Raw genomic sequence first — 18,581 nt, 5'->3', positions numbered from 1 at the left:
GTTTACTCTGCCCAAGCAAAGCGCACAATATAGTGACTAAAGCGGATTAGAGGGTCGCGCCCCGGAGGCCGCCGGACCTCCCAGCCGGGCGCCTCCCCGCCGGCCCGGCCTGCCGCGTGCGGACCCTTCCCCCGGGTCTCCGCCGGCCCGGCCGCCCCCGCCCGCGGAGCCAGCGGGGGAAACTGAGGCTGCGGGTCAGCCGCGCGCGCGGGCGGCGGGCGGAGGGGGTCCCCGCGTCCCGGCTCACCTGCGCCACGTGGCGTCCCGAGCGGGGGGTCACTCTGGGAGACCCCCCCACGGGGCCTTTTAAACCAACCCCGGAGAGTGAGTTATTTCCCCAATCCCCGCATTTTAAAGATTCTACCCTTTCCAGCACTGCTGGTCCTGGGGATTCATTTTACAGGAACGCAAATGGCACTTGCTTGAAGGCTGATATTTGAGATGGAAACATGGACAGGATTTTCCAGGCCACAAAATCCTGTAGCATTACGGTTAAAAAAGAAAATTCCCGCCTCTTGTCTTGTCCCAAGAGATGCACCTCCCGGCTGTGTATCAGCAGGTGACTTAAGACTGCAGAATAATATATATTTCTAAAATAATACTTTGAGATATAGAAATCCTGGGAAGTACAAGCTGGAAAAAAAATTATGTTTTCTTTCTTTCTTTTAAAAGAAGGCACATGAGAGTATAAATAAGCCACTAAGATTTCCACCCAAAGACCACAGTGTATCATCTAGCAGGCTGAATGCAAGAGCTATGTTCTCCAGATACGAACTTGCAGGATCTTTTAAATTGCCCTTAAAAACCAAGCAGTAGAAGCAGAAAGCACAAACTCAAACACAAGCAGAGTCTAACCATGGTGGGGGGAGTTGTGGGGGGTCACTGGACCAAATATCCAAGAAGAACAAGAATGCCTGTTTCTCCCTTTCTTGTTGCTATTGTTTAGGGAACAAAAATACTTCTCCTGCTTTTGTTCAAACAAAATCCTAGCTGACATTTTTATGCCCTAGTTGTGCAAGTATATATGTTTGGCTAGGGAACCCATGTAGTGTTTGATTAATAAGCTATCAATGTACAAATCTTTTATAAGAGAACGAATAGTATTTACTGACTATACATATTTGTTGGCCTAACGAATATTTCTGCTACATGCCATCTATCCACAACTATTAAAGGGAAATATGCCATTTGTCTATATTTCTACTCACAAGACTTTAAAAATGATTTTTTCTTGCTTATAAAATACCATATGTTTAGAGAAGCACACCATAATCTAAAGCATAAGTAATTTAAAAGTAAAATATGAAGATAGATATTTAAGAGTGAGATAATTTAAGTAGTAAGTATAAAGTATAAATAATTCAAGTCTAAAATACACAGAAAAAGGAAAATTCACCTATATGCCATTACCCAGAAAAAAATATTCGATTGCATTTCCTTCCCAACAGTGAACATATGCATACAATTATGTAATTTACATACATATTTACTGTTTGTGAAATATTGTAGCCCTTACGTCCCCATACTGTTACAAACTCTGTCAACAGCATTTTAACAGTGACATAATATTCCATTATATTGTCGCGTGATAATTCACCCCAGCATTCCCTGTTATTATTACAAATTTCAGGTCTTGCTAATATTTCTGTACTGTAACTAACACTACGACCAATGACCTTGCCTGTGAAGTCTGTCTGCAATGTGGGTTGTTAATAAATCTCTAATGATCAATCGTTAATCTGGTGTTGAAGCCACTGCATTATCTAAGGGGGTTAAGGCAGAGCCTGTAGACTCCATTTATGGTGGCAGAAACGAACTTAGAAAGTCTAGAATTCACTTCAGATCACAGTTACTCCAGAAACTAATATGGAAATCAGTTTGCTTCCCCCTCCAGAGGCCTGGTAAATGTGGAATTTTTGCCTGATGGATTTGTGGGACCAGCCGAGGCACATGCCTGATTGCAACACACAGCATTTGGGAATTGTGCCCTTGCACGAAAGTGCTGGCCTCTTTCTGCCTACCAAGTCACTTGGCACTAACCCTCAACGGCTTGGTGGGTTTAAGTCAGGACCAGAGAGCTGAACACCTTGGAAACATCTCGACAGGTCTGACGAAACTTTGCTCGTCTAAGGAGTGCTTTGGCCCAAGGGGCTTTCTGTGCCGAGAATTCAAACCTTAGGCCTGCTTTTCACCACCTCTCTCCTGCCGCAGGGTCCCTGCTGTCCTCCCACCTCGCGGGGCCGTCCTGCACGGAGAAGGCCTAGCCGTGCTCTTTGCCATCTCCATGGCTTGGGCACCGTGAGAGGCTGTGTTTTCTGCCACTTGTCCCTCGTCCCAGATGCCCTGAGTCAGCCCGGGCTCTGCCCTGGGGCCGCGCTGGCGGTTTGTCTGGCCTTCCCCTGACATGGCTCCCAGAAGGGCAGGGGAATGAGGCCAGGGACCATGGAGCCCGAGACGTTCTCCCCAAACGCCAGGGCCTGTGCTGGGCCTGCTCGAAGGAGGCAGCCTGGGGGCCAGAGGGGAGGCGCTGCCACTGCAGAAAAGAAGCACAAAGCGGACAGGTGGCCCCAGCGAAAAAGTGCCAAAAAGTGCCGCGGAGTCACCCGAAAGTAGATGCTCCGAGGCAGAGAAGAAAGCCTCGAAGGAAATTTGTAGACGTGTGACCGGCAAACATTCCCTTGAGTGGGAATGAGGCCGAACAATTTTTCCCTTATATGCATTTTTCTGCATCGTCCAAATTTTCTACAATGAGCATATATTGCTTTCATAATCAGAAATGGATCATATTCATGATACAACCATATTTATTATAAGTCAAAGAGAATTCATTTTAAGAATAAGATAAATGATTATTACTACTTATGAGTTAAACCTAAACAATAATAACCATATATTATGGCCAGGAAAGTTCGGTAGTTCATGTGTCTCTAGCACTTTACCCTTTGGAGAAACACTTTCAAATAGAAAATGAAACCGGGCAGCTTTGCTATGCAAATATTGGCGACTGTGGTGATATTCCTGCAATAACCCTTGACAGTGAGCTGGGAAGGACACTTTTTTTCTCCTCTTAAATCTGGGAAACTCAGGAGTGGAGGAGCCACGTTAAGAGTCACAAGATCTGAACGGAGGCTTTGAGTCTGCCCTGTCCCTGTGGCAGCTTCCAGACCTCTGTCCGTCCCAGAACCTTTCTGCAGGGGAGACATTTTCCCCAGGGATCTAGTGTGTTTCCCGTTTTTCCAATTTTTTTCCCCATTACTGGAGGTAGTGCCGATGGCCAGGGCGGAATTGCAATTAGTGAAGATGGTGCTGGGTTTGCTTGAGAACAGTGGTATTTGCACAGGATCTGTTTATCTGTTGAGAGGTGCGCTACAGCAAAGTGGCCTGGCTGAGGCGTGACGGTGCCTCAGACAGGCAGGGGCTGCCTTTTTTTCACACGATGACACTACAGCTGAATGCCACCCTCCTCCTGGGAAGGAAAAACATGTCTGTGGCCCCTCTGGGGCTAGAGTCTAACTCAGAAGGACTCTTTATGCTTGTTTGGGAACGAACACGCCTTTTCCTACCTTACTTTGTAAAAGTGAGCCATTTCCAGCCCCTGGATAACAACGGATGGGAACAAATCTACGAATCAAATACATTTGATCTTCAGTGTCTTTCTTTTAAAGTGAGTTAAAAGGCGAACTAGCATGCTGTTTTCTACTCTAAAAGGCAACTTCTAAATTTGGATTTTGAAAAAAAAAAATTGTACTCCAGCTTGAAAACCCAGTGGCTCTCAGAATGTAAGTAAGATACACTACTCTTTGTGCTCAAATCATCTTAACTGTTTTAAAATAAATCAGAACGAAATGATAGGAGCTGACCATAAGTCTTTCATCACTTATTTTCTGAAGGCAGAAGCGGGATGCACACAGACCGTGCTCCGTCCCAAGCGCCGACTGGGCCCAGGTGCAGCGTTCAGTGATTTTTAACAGAGAGGCACGAACATCTCAGGGACCAAACAGACCCAGGCTTTTTATATTCCAAAGACATCTGCAATTTTAGATAAGGATTAAATTATAAAATAAATAATTATAAAATGTAATCAACAGGTAAGGTGAACAAATTAGAGACATTTATTTCCTCCAAGAAAAAAATGTCTGGCTCTTGGCTGTTTAAGCTGTAAGGAGATGGACAGATTTTCACAAGACCCTTTATTTTACTTCCACTCCTCACCCAGGGCACAGCAAACCATCTCTGCCTTCTAAAATAAAAACACATGCCACTTTAATTTAGCAAAGAAAAGCCAAAATGCAGAATCTCTGCACAGATCATTTTTAAATTAAAGAGAGCGGGGGAGACTGTTCACTGTGCTTTATACCTTTTGGGGGGCAGTTACCTTCTCCACGTGTTAATAATTTAACTGTCAAATCACAACAAACAGCTAATTCCATCTCTGAGATGCTAGGATTGCAACCTACAAGGGGAGATTTTAATTGTAACTGCTAAATAGCAAATGCTGACAGAAGTCTGCTTTCAATCCCCAGACAGGGCTGGGACATGACTAATTTATTTTATCTTATCCATCTATCTATGCACAGGATTAAAATATTTATATCAGTCTGTTCACTTTAAAACATGCAGAGCCGGCACCAGCTTCAGGGCCACTCCTTAATTTTTCACAGTTTTGGCTTTTCATTGTTTCCAGAAATGCATAGCCCTTGAATGGCGAATACTCTCAAACGCTGATGGGGTCTTTAAGCCACACGGAACTAGTCCTGGAGCTGCACAAATGCTGCCTGGCCACGGTGACGGCGTCGGAGCTGTTCCGACGTCCCTGTCCCCAGAGATGCCAGTGAAATCAGGCAGGCCTGAGCCCGGCTTCTAAAGGAAGCTTGCCTCTGGCCAGGTGGCTGATGGAAACCAGAGCCTGGTAAGGATGCCCCAGCCAGGTGGCCAGGTGGCCAGGTAGGCAGCGGGCAGCAGGGGGTTAAGCAGGGAGTGGGGAGGGGTGCAAACAAAAGGCCAGGGGCAGGGGAAATGGGGCTGCAGGGCCCAGCCCGAACAGGCGCAGACACAGGGAGCTCTGTCTGCCTGCCCGCTGCCCGGCACTGTGACTAACCGCCCCACTATTGTACCCTGAAGCCAGCCCTTTGTACCGTCCCCTGGCGTCTGGGAGCGTGGCCGAGGAACCCTCCTCGTCCTGGAAACTTGCAGTCTCAACACCCATTCTTTCACCACTCAGGGCTGCTGGGGGCTTGACTAGCCAGTGGAAGCATCCTTTCCCCTGGCCAAGAAGGGCCATCAGCAAAAAAGAAGCAGAAAAACCAGGCTCCCTAACTCTGGCGGAGGGGAGCCCTAGGGACCACTAAACCTGCCCTGCCCAATGCAGTGGTCCTTCCCTACATGCAGCCACTGAGCCTCTGAAATTCAGAGAGTTCCTCCGAACTGAGATGTATGTGTAAAATACACTCTGGATTTCAAAGACTTAGTACAAAAGGAAAAAAAAAAAGGTAAAATATCTCAATAATTTCATATTAATGACACATTGACATATACTATTTTGGATGTATAAAAGAAAGAAAAAGATAAAAGACATTGTATTATTAAAGTGAATTTCACCTATTTTTATTTTTAAAAAAATGTGGCTGCTGGAACATGTTAAATTACAGATGTGGCCGCGTTTGCGGCTGACGCGATGTTTCTACCGGACACAGCTGTGCTAGGCTGTGGGTACCGGGGCCTGGGAACAGGCCTTGCACGCAGCCTGCTTTCTCCCAGGCAGACAATGGAAGATGCCACCGTATCTCCCCACCCGGTGACAACCCCTCACCCAACGGCCAGGAATACCAGGCCCTCACTGCCATGCCTGACCAGCCCTGTGTTCATTTGCCTCGAGGACTGGGTCTTGCACACTCAGGTGTCTGGGAATCGTTTGTAAAACACGTTAAGTGTGCACAGGAACATGCACACGCGTGCTCCAGGGCCCTGACTCTTCACTGCAAGCCATGTCAACCCGTCCTGGCTGGCGTTCGGAGAAGCCAGATTCACAGGGCGCCCAGAGGGCCCCCAAAGGCCCCCCTGGAGCCTGACATTTGACCCTTTGCCCTGGGACAGACCGGACCCGCCCAGGGCCCCATCGTGACTTTCCTGGACCCATGCACTTTTGTAGTCATGGCTCCTTCCTCCATAAATATTAAAAATCATATTTTATGACTGCATTGGTATAAAGATGAATACAGTCCATGCTGAATTCTTCATTATACATTCATTATTATTATAGCCATGGTTTTTTCTTCTGATCTTAAAACACGTTAAGATTAAAACATATTCCTGGGCCCTAGGCACTGTACTTCCCTGGACCATCCCTCCGAGCTCCCACGACCACTCCCTGAATAGCATCCTCACCCAGACAGGTGCACGGGCCTCCCCTTCTGCATCTGGGACTTGCCTGCCGTTCCTCCAGTGACCAGATCACCCTCCTCACTCTAGAATTCATTCCTGAAGTCCTGCCCTGGATGAATGGCTTGTGAAGTCCCCACCAGACACCAGAAAACTTTCCACATTATTGTTTTTTTAAAAAATCGATCATGAGAAAGGCCCAGGATCCCAGCATGACGGAAGGCCCCAAGTCTGTGAGAACCATTCCCGCCCCCCACCTCTCACCCAGCTCAGTGCTGGGATCCCCAACCGGGTGCCCCAGCTGCCATGTTCACCACCAAGAGATGAGCCCACCAAGCATGTCTGATGGTGACACAAGAGGAAACTGTTAGGGTGCCCAGCGCCCACCACGTGCCAGCTCTGTGCTGGCCCTGGGCACCCATGCCCTCCAGTCCTCACACCCCTGTGTCGGGCCCAGCTTCTGGACCGGGGGCGAGGAGGCCTGGCTGGATTTCCAGCATCTCCCAGAAAGAGGCATCTGAAGCTCTCGCCATTCCCCCTCCCGTGGTGCCACCGTGCAGGGCCTGGGCCACCCTGCTGGGGAAGGACGGTGCAGGAGATGGTTAAAATTCTGCATCCTTTTTGCATCCGCCTCCAGAGGAAGCGCTGCTTTTTTTTTCTCTCTCTCTCTCAAGCAGGAGGAGAAAAAAAAAAAAAAAAAAAGCTGAGAGCAGCAATTTGCAGGCCTTGGGATGTTTTTCTCCTTGACAGCCCTGGGCCCCGCCTCGCTGGGCCTTCCTCCGGCCAGAGCGGCCACAGCTCGGTCTGCAGCAACCGGCCGGCCCCGTGCACGCGCGGCCTCCCCGCGGAGCTGGGCCGGGAGGGCGGGAGGGAGGCCGACCGGGCAGGCGGCAGCGATGCCTGGCACTGCGCTGCTTTGTGGCCGCGTCCTCCGCCCGCCGCCCTTCCGCCCGCCCCAGGCCTGCTCCGGGCAGGCCGCACTGCCCGCTGCCCGCCGATCGGCCACCGTGCGCCCCACCCGGGGTACCCTCACCTTCTGGGCCCCGGCCTCCGGGCCTCGGGTCCTGCTGGCGCCCGGGGTGCCCGGCCACGTCCTCGGCGCCGCCGCCGCTCGCCCCACCCGGCTGCCCGCGCTCGGCGGCGAGCCTGGCACGGTGCCAAGCTGCCTGGGAGCCTGGCCCGGGCTGGGGAACTTTCCTGCGAGGGTGTGTGTGGGGAGGGGTGCGGGGTGCGGTGATGCCAGGGGAGGGTGAGGCCCAGATGCCCGGCGGCCGCCCCCCAACCCCCGGCCGGCCTGCGGGGCCTCCCCCGCCTCCTGTCTCCTGAGTCCCATAAAGGCACAGACAACACGGGCGGTTTAGTCAAAACAGTCATGTGCAGGAGCCGGCAAACAAACAAAAGCCCTTATTTATTTATTTAGTTCACACACTCGGATACGGAGACGCCTTTTGTGCACATAATTTCACACACACCAGAAAGGGGGCGATGCCACCGTGCTCCCCGAAGCCGAGGGCCCGCACGGCCCGCTGGGCCTCGGGAATAATTGCATTGCCTGGCCTGGGCATTTCCATATTTAAATTGGGCAGCAGCCTATGATTAATTAAGAAGGAAAAAGGCAAAAAAGGAAGAAAAATGGTGGGGGTGGGGAGCCGGACGTTCTGGGCAGCGCAAGGTGCCAGGGTGCCCGCAGCGGCTTAACTCCTGCCCTGCCAGGCCCAGGCCCGGGAGCAGAGGCGGCTGGGAGGGGACGAGGCCTGCGCCCTCTGTAGAGTCCCCGGCCCTGGGGGGCACACCCTCGGCCCCTTCGTGCCTCGAGTGCCACCCCAGCTTCAAAGGAACGTCCTCTACCTCACTTCCTCATTCAGAGTGGCTGGGCTTTGTGCCGATGCTGGGGAAAGACACCCCAAAGCCCCTGGTGGGGTGCTGGCCCGGGAAGAGCTGCTGCCATTCTGGCTGGGATGACTAGTCCTTGGCCATTGACACCTTTACCCCACGACATGCAAGCTGCACTGAGGCCCTGCCCCGGGCAAGGCTCCCAGATCCCTCCGCACTCACACAAGCCCCCTGCCAAGGGCTGCGCCATGGCCCTTCCGTCCCCTAGAGCAGCGGCCTGTTCTGGGAACGGGGCAGGAAGGCTTGCCACCCTTCTGGAAAGAATCAAGAGCTGTGGCTAAGTGAGAGCTGGGAAAGAGCGCATTCCTGGAAGCAGGTGGTGAGCCCCACAGAGCCCTGGATTTAGGGTCCAGCCATCACCAAGGTTCAGCCCTGCCCCTTGCCAGCTGTATGGCCCTGGGAGAGTTATCTGGCGTCTCTGGGCCTCAGTCTGCCCACCTGTAAAATGGGGATGATAGCAGTGCCCACTGCACCTGCCCCACAGAGTTGAGGGGAGGAAGAGCAGCTCCCGGTTGAGCATAGAACTGCCTGAGTTTCCAGAACCTCTGCCCTTGAGGTGGGCAAAGGCTGGAGCCAGTGGGGCCTCTGGCAGGAAGTTCCTCAGCCCAGGAACAAATCCACAACAGTTTGAATCCACTGTGCAAGTGGATGACGTTTAGGTCTTAGAGCTGGGAAAGCAGCTGGATTATCCAGGTGGAGCCAATCTAGTCACATGACTCCTTCCCAGCTATGATCAGAGAAAGAGACACGCCGCTCTCTCTGAAGATGAAGGAAGGGGCCATGAGCCAAGGAATGTGGGCACCTCTAGAAGCTGGAAAAGACCAGGAACGGATTCTCCCCAGGAGCCTCCAGAAGAAACCAGCCCTGCCCACACCTAGATTTTAGCCCTGTGAGACATATCAGATTTCCAACCTCCATCACCTTGATTGTTTGAGCCATTAGATCCGTGAACTTTGTTAGGGCAGCAATAGGAAACTGACAACCCACCCCACCCCACCCCCAGCTCGCCCAGATGCCTCTGCAGGAGACCGTGGGAATGCGGCCCGCCACCGACATATTCACTCCACACCTGGTGCTCCTCTGTAGTGGTCAGTGCTGGGCTGGGGTCAGCAGACCTCACCCCTGTCCTCAGGAGCCTTTGGTCAGGCGGCCAGATGCCCTACAGAGCCCTCCTCGCCCAAGGGGCTCTAACCTCACCCCTTGACCCACCCCCACCCCACCCCCGTCCTCCTCCTCCCCCTCCCCCTCCCCCTCGCCACCACTTAACAGAGCATCGCCCATAAGTAGGCATCATGATAAACCTTTTCTCATTCCACCCCCAGCCTGACAGGCTCAGTGGTCGAGGCAGCCTGGACCCCTAGATCCTATCAGCAGTTTAGCAGGACGAGGGCCCACTTCCTGTTTCGTAATCATTAGTGTGTCCTTCTCACAGTAGGACAGGCGGAAGGTCCTTGGGCCACTGCCTCTGCTCTTTGGGCCCAGGGTCCTCATCTGTAAAGGGGGCTGATTACAGCCCCTCACAGGGTGGCTGTGGACGTGGCAGCCGGTGCTGTGTGTGCTCAAAACTGCCCAGTCAAGTCAGCTCTGGGGAGGGTTGGGTTTTTCTCTAAAAGTCAAAGATGCCAGGCAGGCTATCGCCTCAGTACCATCACTGTGCAGGGGGCCAGAGGCGCAGCCCCTGGCCGAGGTGCAATTTCAGACAACTTCCAAAGGCTTCTGGAACCTAAAGGTCTCTCCTAACAGCCTTCAATCCCTTAGGAAATAAGCAGAAATGTGCACACAGACATTCCCCAAAATGCTGTTCACAACAGGGAAAACCGGAAATAATTGGGAATAACCTAAGAGTCCGATAATAAGGGGTTAGTTAAGGAGCTTCGTCAATGGAATATTAAACAGTCATTAAAAACCAACTCGCAGAATAGTATCTTCTGACTTAGGGAACGAGTTGTGATCAAATATTTAGCGAAACAAGAAGAAGATAAAATGATACATATAATCAGATGCTAAGATGCTAATTTTGCTTAAAATTATGTTTTTATAGAAGCTAGGTAAAGTGTTCCCACTAGTTATTTCTGAGGGTGGTTTCACAGGTGATTGAAAACTTTCTTTCTTCTTTTATGAGGATTCAAAATGTTCTAAAATTAGCATGTAACATCAGTGATGGAAAAAAAAAAATCAATGCAGGAGAAGAGTCATGCTCCTTCCACGGAGCTGCCCGCGGGTCCTCCCCAGCCCTCGGCATGCGGCAGGAACACGTGCAGCGAGCCGGGCCAGCTGGGGCGGGGCTGGGGTGGGGGGCGGTGTGTGGCCTCTCCGCCACACAGGGCTCCACACTCAGCAAAGTCCTGCATTCAAGCCCTGCATTCACACTTGCTTTAATGCTCTGCTGTCACCATCCTGAAACTCTTAATACTTTTGGAAGAAGCCCCCGCCCCCCATTTTAATTTTGCACTGGGCTCTGCACTGATGTAGCCATTCCCAGCAAGGAGCCCTGGGCCTCTGGATCCTGGACCTTACTTTCCAGTTTCCTGAGTGCAGCAGCCAGCTTTGTGCAGTCAGTTTGTCTTATTTCCCACTCCGTGACCCCTTCTCTTCTGCTTCTCCTTACTACACCGACTGTCGGCAGAAATGGGAAACGGGGCTCTGTTTTGTAAACACATGCATCCATCACTTGCAGTGCTTTCCCTGGAGACTGAAATCAGCACCTCACCGAGTTTTTAGGACCTTCTTACCAGCTGTGTATTTTCCCCGGGGAAAACCAGATGCCTCAGACCCAGAACCACTGTTGCAGTCCTGTCCCACATCTGGTCCTACCAGTGAAGGCTCAGGGATACCTAGGAGGCTTCCTCCTACAGCTTCTGCAGAAACACCGCTAGAGACGTGGTAAGCTGCTCATCCCTGGGGGCATTCAACAGAGACCACACGGCCAGCAGCAGGAGCACTGCAGGAAACACCTTCTCTGGATGGAAAGTTAGCTCAGAGAGCCTCACCCTGGTGTTATAATTGCACAGGGCATCCGGCAGCTTCTCAAGGCAGGGCCAACGTCAGACTCACGTCTCGACCCCCTGTGCTCAGCATAGGCCTATAAATGCAGGGGAGGGCCTCAGTGATGGTTTCTTTTGGGATAAGAAAAGAAACACAAAAAGTGGGGAGAGGCAAGCAGTTGAGAGTTAACATGAGATTTGAGAAACTCAAGAGCTGCCCCAGAAGCAGGTGCTGTGTTAGAGAAGCCACGGTCCCCCTCGACTACAGTCAAAGGGCAACGGCTAGATTTCTTGAGTGCCTCTGCATGCGAATGCCACGCTGAGCGTCCACACGGGTATCACAAATCTCCCCCAAGACTTCACTGAATCAGAACTCTTATTAAGCCCGTTTTATGAGTGAGGAAGTTGAGGCTCAGAGAGTTGAGGTTGCCCAGCTAGCACAAGGCAAGGGTTTTGAGTGCAGACCTGGCTCACACAAGAGCCAACCCTTCAGTGCAACAATAAGCCCAAGCTTTCCAAACTAGTGGCGGCTCTACTGCCTGGGATGTGAAGAAAGTTCAAGTTCGCTTTCTGCATCCTGCTCCTCCTTCGTTACTCACAGAGCCCCTCAGGCACAGCCTGAGTGGACGGAGAGGTTCCCCAGAGGATCTGGGGCCAGAGTAAGTCGCGTACCTTGTTTTAGGGAGATTTTAACTTCAAATCAGCTTGGTTAAGCAGATCAGGGCTTAGAGAGGCAAGCCAGCTTCAGCTGCCTGAAGGACTCAGTATGTGGAGGCCAACACCTCCCTGTGATTCCGTCATGATGAGGGGTAAACGAGGTGCCAACTCCCCTCCCCTTCTGCGCCCCAGATGTACAGGGCTTCCTTGTCAGAGCTTGGGCTGGGGCGGGGGGTCACTAGGAAACCTGCCTCTCTTTTAACATTAAACAGCTCATGTTGGACTTCCCTGGTGGTCCAATGGTTAAGATTCCGCGCTTCCACTGCAGGGGTGCAGGTTTGATCCCTGGTCGGGGAACCAAGATCCTGCATGCCAGGCAAAATTTTAAAAAAATTAAAAAAAGTAAAAAACGGCTCACACGGACCCAGGGGTTGCAACCCGGGGGGCAACAGGCTGGGTTCACCCAAGGATGTGTTTCCTCTCTCCTGCATTCGGCGTTTTCAAATTCTGGGTATTCTATGCACAAATCTGGATTTCCTTCTCCTGAAGAGCCAGAAGCTCTGGAACCCTAGGTCTTTCCCCTCTTGGCAGCAACTTGAGAGAGCCAGCATGAGGCCTCCCTCCCCTTAGGGCAGGCCTGGGCTCTCTGTTCCCCCAGTCCCCAAAACTCTCCCTTGCACCCCACCTGACCCCTGTAGGCTGTCTGTTCAAGGCCCCTGCTGGAGCATCCAGGGTACAGAGGGCAGTGACCTGTTCAGCCCCCGGCTGGCCTAGGCCTTTTCCATCCATGGCCCCCCTGTAGCCTTTCACTGAGGGGGACTTTGGGGTCCAGGTGCCCTGGGGATGGAGGTGAGGTTAGCAACGGCCTCTGGAAGACTGGGCACCTGCCCGTGACTGAGAGCAGGCCCAGCCAGGCATTCCCTGCTGTGGTTGGGGAACCGGGGCTGGGACGGGGTAGGGGGGCAGTCAAACTCAAGGGGGCCGCAGAGGCCCTGCTACCGCCCACCCTGTAGGCGCCCCCCAGGGATCAGGCCACTCACAGGCGGCCTTGTCTCAGGCAAAGGGAGGAGGAGGGTGCAGAGAAACCGGCCGGAGTGGGTGCTGGGCCTGTGGGCAGAGGCAAGTGGAGGCGCCAGTGTCCCCAGCTCTTCTCCCCAGGGACAAGGCCCCACAGGGCCCAGGCGCCCCCTCCTCCCCAGGCCCTGACCACAGCTGCCATGCTGTGTCCCTGAAGCTGCCATAGCAGCGTGGCACCGAGGCTGCCTTGGCACAGCTGCCCTGGGCACAGCAGAGAGGAGGTGGTGGCTAGGGGTGCCCCTGGGGAAGGTCCCCCTGGGGAAGGTCCCCCAGGATGGCCACAGGGAAGCCGCTCAGGCAGGGGGGCAGGATCAGGAGCAGTAGCCGCCTGGAGCCCCCCGGGACCCGCTCGCACTGCAGCGGCCGGGGGCAACTGCGCAGGTGGGCCAGGGATGCCTCCCCTGAGCTATGGGGGTCGCTCGCCCCACAAGCCCTGATCCGTGTGCAGCCCCTGGCAGGCCTGGGCCTGGGGCTTTAACACCTGAAAGCCGGAGTGGCACCGGTGCCCCCTCCTTCTTCCCTCCAGCCAAAGCGGGTGGGGGCCGCGCAAGGCCGAAGGGGAGAGAAAACCAGAGCGAGCTTCTTTCCCCTTTAAGAGCCCTGATGGCCGCCGCCCAGACCCAGCGGCCCGGGGACGAAAATGTCGCGAAAGATTCCCTTCCGAACTTCCCGAGTCTTTGTTCGGGAGGAGGCCGGGGTGGGCGGCTTTGCTGGGCGGAGGGCCGCGGGCTGAGCCGTGCGCTCCATGGCGGCCACGGTCACGGCGGCGGCGGCGCCCCCCGCGCTCGCCCCCCGGGGCGCCCCCTCCCGGCCCGAGCCCGGGCCCGGCCCCCGGCCCCCGACCCCGCCGGCCGCGGGGGGCGCCGAGGGCTAGGGCGGGAGAGCGGGCGCCGCTTACCAGGTCATCCCGGAGTGCCCCGCGGTCCCGCCGGAGTCAAGTTCACGTCCGGCCGGCGGACTGTCCGAGGTCCCGGCGCGGCCGCGCAGAGCGAGGCCGCGAGAGGCCGCCGGCCCGGGTCACGCCGCACGCGGCCCCGCGGCGCCGCTGTCACCCCGGTCCCGCGACCCCAACTTTCCGCACAGTCGCGGAGCTGGAAGTTTCCGGGCTTCGTGGGCGCTGGGCTGGGTTTCTGCAGTGTCGTCTGAGCTTGGCAACAAAGAGGGAAAGCAGGCCGGGAGAGGGGAGGAAAGAAAGAAATACGATGGGGAGAGGCCCGGCTACTGAGAAATCTCCAGGACTTGAAATTCCACCCGAAGCTTTTTTTGGATGTTTTTTCTTAAGTGGTAAACACCACCCGCAGCTCAGGATGGAGCCCCTTCTCTGGTCCCATGGCTGAGGCACCTTCCTCAGCACCTGCCTGTTTTACAACCCACTCCAAAGCATCTTGGGCAAATTTTGGGGGTGGGGGGGAGTGAGGTGGGCACAAGATGAAACCACTGAAAGGTGGTTGACCCCAGTGCAGCTGCAGCAGGCCTGGGCTCGGAGGGGCTCCCTCTTGTCTTGTCCTCCCAGCAAACCAGCTTGGGTCAGCTGCTGCAAGCAGCTCCCCTGTGTTTCTGTTCTGGGAGCAGAGGGACAGCTGGGACCACCCCCCCCCCCCCACCGTGTCCAGGAGAGGACCTGGGCTCCGTAAAGGGTCGAGGGCCCCGGGCACACCTGCCCCCAGCCCGCAGGTGCCGTAAATGTAGGACCCAGTCCTTGCCCTCTAGGCAGCTGTTCTATGTGTGAGGTGGGAGGACTCCCAGTAACCTGGAAGCTCAGGCCTCCTCTTCTCGGGAGCTCCCTGGCTGCTGGTACAAGGGTCCCGGAAACATGTCTGGGCTGGAGGGGGAAGCTGAGTGTCCCCGGGCCTGGGAGCCTTCGCAGTGACCTAGCCCAGTCCCTTCAAGGGCCGTCTGAGCACTGGAACAGGAGCTGAGGGGCACAAAGCATCAGCTGTCACTAGGCCTTGGGATGCTCCTGCCCTGCCCTGTTCATCAGTTTGTCTGTCCGTCCTTCCCTGCAAGACATGTTTATGGAGAAAACAGTCCCAGGCCTGCTATGCCAGAGCTCTGTGAAAGGCTGGGAGAATGAGGTTTTTTGGTTTTTTGTTTAAAGAGAAATGAGCAAGGGGGCCATGGAGACAGGTTGGGGGTTGGAGTGCGCGGCAGGTTGGGGGGCGGGATATGTTGTCTCTTGTCCCTCCAGGTGCCAGAGAGCTTCTCCCCTCAGTGGATATTTGCCCTTCCAATGATTTCTCAGATGTGATTCTTTCTAGAGTTTGTCCTCGATGCCCACGTGTAGTTCACAGAAGAGGCTGCGCCTGGGGGCGCCTGATGCATGCTGCCCATCCACCTGGAAACTTCAGAACTTACCATGGGGCTGAGACCATAGAAGGGGCAGAGGTGGGCAGGTCATCCTGGGGCTGGCTGGGGCAGCATGTGGAGCGGGTGTTCAGAGCCGCAGATCTTTGTCAGCGTATGTACCTAGGCTGCCAGTTCATCCCCAGGGCCCACAGTTTGCCTCATCTGGGGAAAAATCCAGCACCAATGAAGTCCAAGATCCTTTCCCAGAAGGGGTATTTTCACAGGAACAAGCATTTATCCCCAAAACCTAGGCTGGTCAGCCGTGCACACTCCAGCAAAGCACCGAAGATCCATTAGGGCTCAGCGCCAGGGCGCCTCCTGAAGTAGGTACTCCTCGTTGACATGAAAGCCCCTTGCTCAGAGGCCGGGCCCTTTCCGCGGGAGGGAAGCTGCCTGCTCTCTCCCACGGCATCCTCATTGGGGGACTCCATTCGTGAGCTGCAATCGCTTTGTATTTCCAGGACTGAAAAATACATCCAGAACTGCACGTCTTCCTGAAGCTTGAACCCACCCATTTGCTTTCTGATGTGTGGTCACTGGTGCTCAGTGTGTCCCCAAAGGGGATGTCACCCTAGCTCCATCAAAAAGCGCCAAGACCTTGTTAGGCCTAGCTTCACGGGCACGTAGCCTGTGCAGTCACCCCGTGCTCTATGCTCTGCTGTCTCTGTCTTAAAGTTCTTTTTTTTTTTAATCAATATTTTTTTTATCAATATATTTTTTATTTTCAACAATTTACAGTGTTATGTTAATTTCTGCTGTACAGCGAAGTGATTCAGTTATACATATATACATTCTTTTTTTAAATATTCTTTTCCATTATGGTTTATCATAGAATATTGAATATAGTTCTCTGTGCTGTACAGTAGGATCTTGTTTTTTAAAAAATTCTTAATCCTTTTTGAACAAGGGGCCCTGCCTTTTTATTTTGCCCTGGGTCCTGGGCCATTGCCTACTTTGACTGTTGTTAACAGGGTCATAAATTAAAAAAAACAAAAAAAAACCAAAAAAAAACATGATTTTTATATTTCTTTTACTAAAGTCTGTTTACAGAAATAATTTCAGATTCTATCTAAACAAGATAAAATATTTGAATAAAAGATCAATGTATTTAGGAAACATGTTCCCCTTGAAGGGGCAGGAAGTTGTTATGGTAATAGTACAGCTCTGAGAGTTGGAATCATCCACGTTCAGCCCCCGGCTCTGCCGCGTGGGCACTGTGTACCAACTCAGGGTCTCGGCTCGAGTGTGCACGGGGTGACACTCACACCTGTGGGGTGTTCTAAGGAGCCAGGATTGTGGAAGAATTTGGCAGAATATCAGATACTTAATAAAAATACTGTGGATTGTCATGTTATATCATTTGACATGAAGGCTTAGATGAAGTTTGACTACTTTTAATGAGTGTATTTTGTCCCTTCTCATTATAAAAGTAATACAGACTACACAATGTTACAGAAAGTTTGGAGATATACATATATATATATAGAGAGAGAGAGACAGTTAGAGAGAGAAAGAGAAAGTAAGCATGTCCTTCTTAATCCAAAGCCACCTTTGACCACTCACATTACAGCTTATTTCTTTATATAAAGAGACATACAAATACATTTCATTTAAAAAACTTTTTCTTTTACCTCATGGACATTTTTAAATGGGAACCCTGGTGAGGCCCTGCAGGAGAATCCGAGCAGAACTAATGGCCCCTACATTGTGAAGTAAATCCAGGCTGACCACAGTTCAGAGCAGCTTCACACACAGGTATAAACCCAGTCTCCGCCGCCACCTGCTCCCAAGGACCATAAATTGTGACATTTACTGTTACCAAAGCTCCAGGTGATAACACAAAATGTCCTTAACCTGCTGCTGCCTCATCTTTCCCATTTGTGACTTAGTTAAAAAAATATTTTTTTAACAGTTTCGGGTTATTTTTAATTTCCAGAGTCTGTTGTAGAATCTGCTCAGTCAGGGAGGGGAAAGAAACCCAGTCAATCAGGTCTCCTCCTCAGCACCTTCCTGAGGCCAGTTGGTTGGAGGGAAGGGGCCTGATGGGGGAGGGGGGTCCCAGCAGCTCTAAACACAGGCAGAGCCCTGTTCTCAGAGAAACTCATGTTTAACCACTAAGCCCAGCTGACGGGTCCACCGAATGAGCGGTAGATTATAAATTGTACAATAACCCGGAGCAGACAACAGGCACAGGAAAAACACAGCCCCTGACCCCCAAACCCATGCTGCATTAATGAGCTATTTGGGACCCAGAAGCTCCTGGGAACTGAAGTTTGAAGGCAGTGAGAATCCAGGTGTGAGGTCAAGTCTGAGCTGCCCGGGGCTGCTGGCCAGGTGACTCTGGGCAAGTCATTTCTCCACTCAGTTTTCCCCAGTTTGGAGGGAGTGGTAGTGATTAACAATAGCCCCAACCTCCCAGGGCCGCAGGGACAGGAGACGTGCTACAGCTCAGTCACTAGCACCGGGCGTGCCACCTCCTTGCCCCTATCAATCCCTGCAGGTCTCACCGAGGAGGGCCTTGTGCAGCAGGGAAAGTGGCACGGGGGCAGAGACCAGAACCCCCGCCCACCCTCGCCAGCAGGGGAGACTGGCATGTCCAGGAGGGGAACTTGGAGCCACAGGGTCCTGTCACTCCAAACAGGAGGGTCTGGCTTCCCAGCCACCCAAGCAAGCCCAGGGACCACACTTCTCCCTGCATCCGTAGTGCCCAGTGGGCATGGCAGCCCTCAACAATAACACAGCACAGAAACTGGGCCAAAGGACCGGGGCAGGGAGCTCCACCCTCACTCGCCCATCATCCGCTACTGCCTTCCAGGCAGTTCCCTTTCGCTGGACCCGGGCATCGTCGTTGTTCTGTCCCAGAGCCCAGTCCCGTGTCCCTGGCCTGCTACAGCTGGAAGAGAGGAAAGGAGATCTGTTTGTTTTGATTCAGTTTGTTTATAAAAAGGAAAGTGTTTGTTATAGAAAATTTGGAAATATAGAAAAGCACAAAAAAGAAAACAAAAATTACCCATAAGATAGTTACCAGGTACATTTTGTTGAAAGTCATTCTAGTATATTTCCAAACCATATATGTATATGTACTCTGTGTGTGTGATCACACTATAGGTTATTTCTGAATCTTTTTGTTTAATATGTTTTGAGCATCTTATGTCATTAAATTTCATTCTTTCCGGGATTTGAAAAATAAAATCTAAATACCATTAATTTTAAAAATCAACTTTATTGAGGTATAATTTCCATGCA

Source organism: Hyperoodon ampullatus (genome assembly GCF_949752795.1).
Source record: "Hyperoodon ampullatus genome assembly, chromosome: 11".
Taxonomy (NCBI): domain Eukaryota; kingdom Metazoa; phylum Chordata; class Mammalia; order Artiodactyla; family Ziphiidae; genus Hyperoodon; species Hyperoodon ampullatus.
This window is presented reverse-complemented; position numbering follows the sequence as displayed.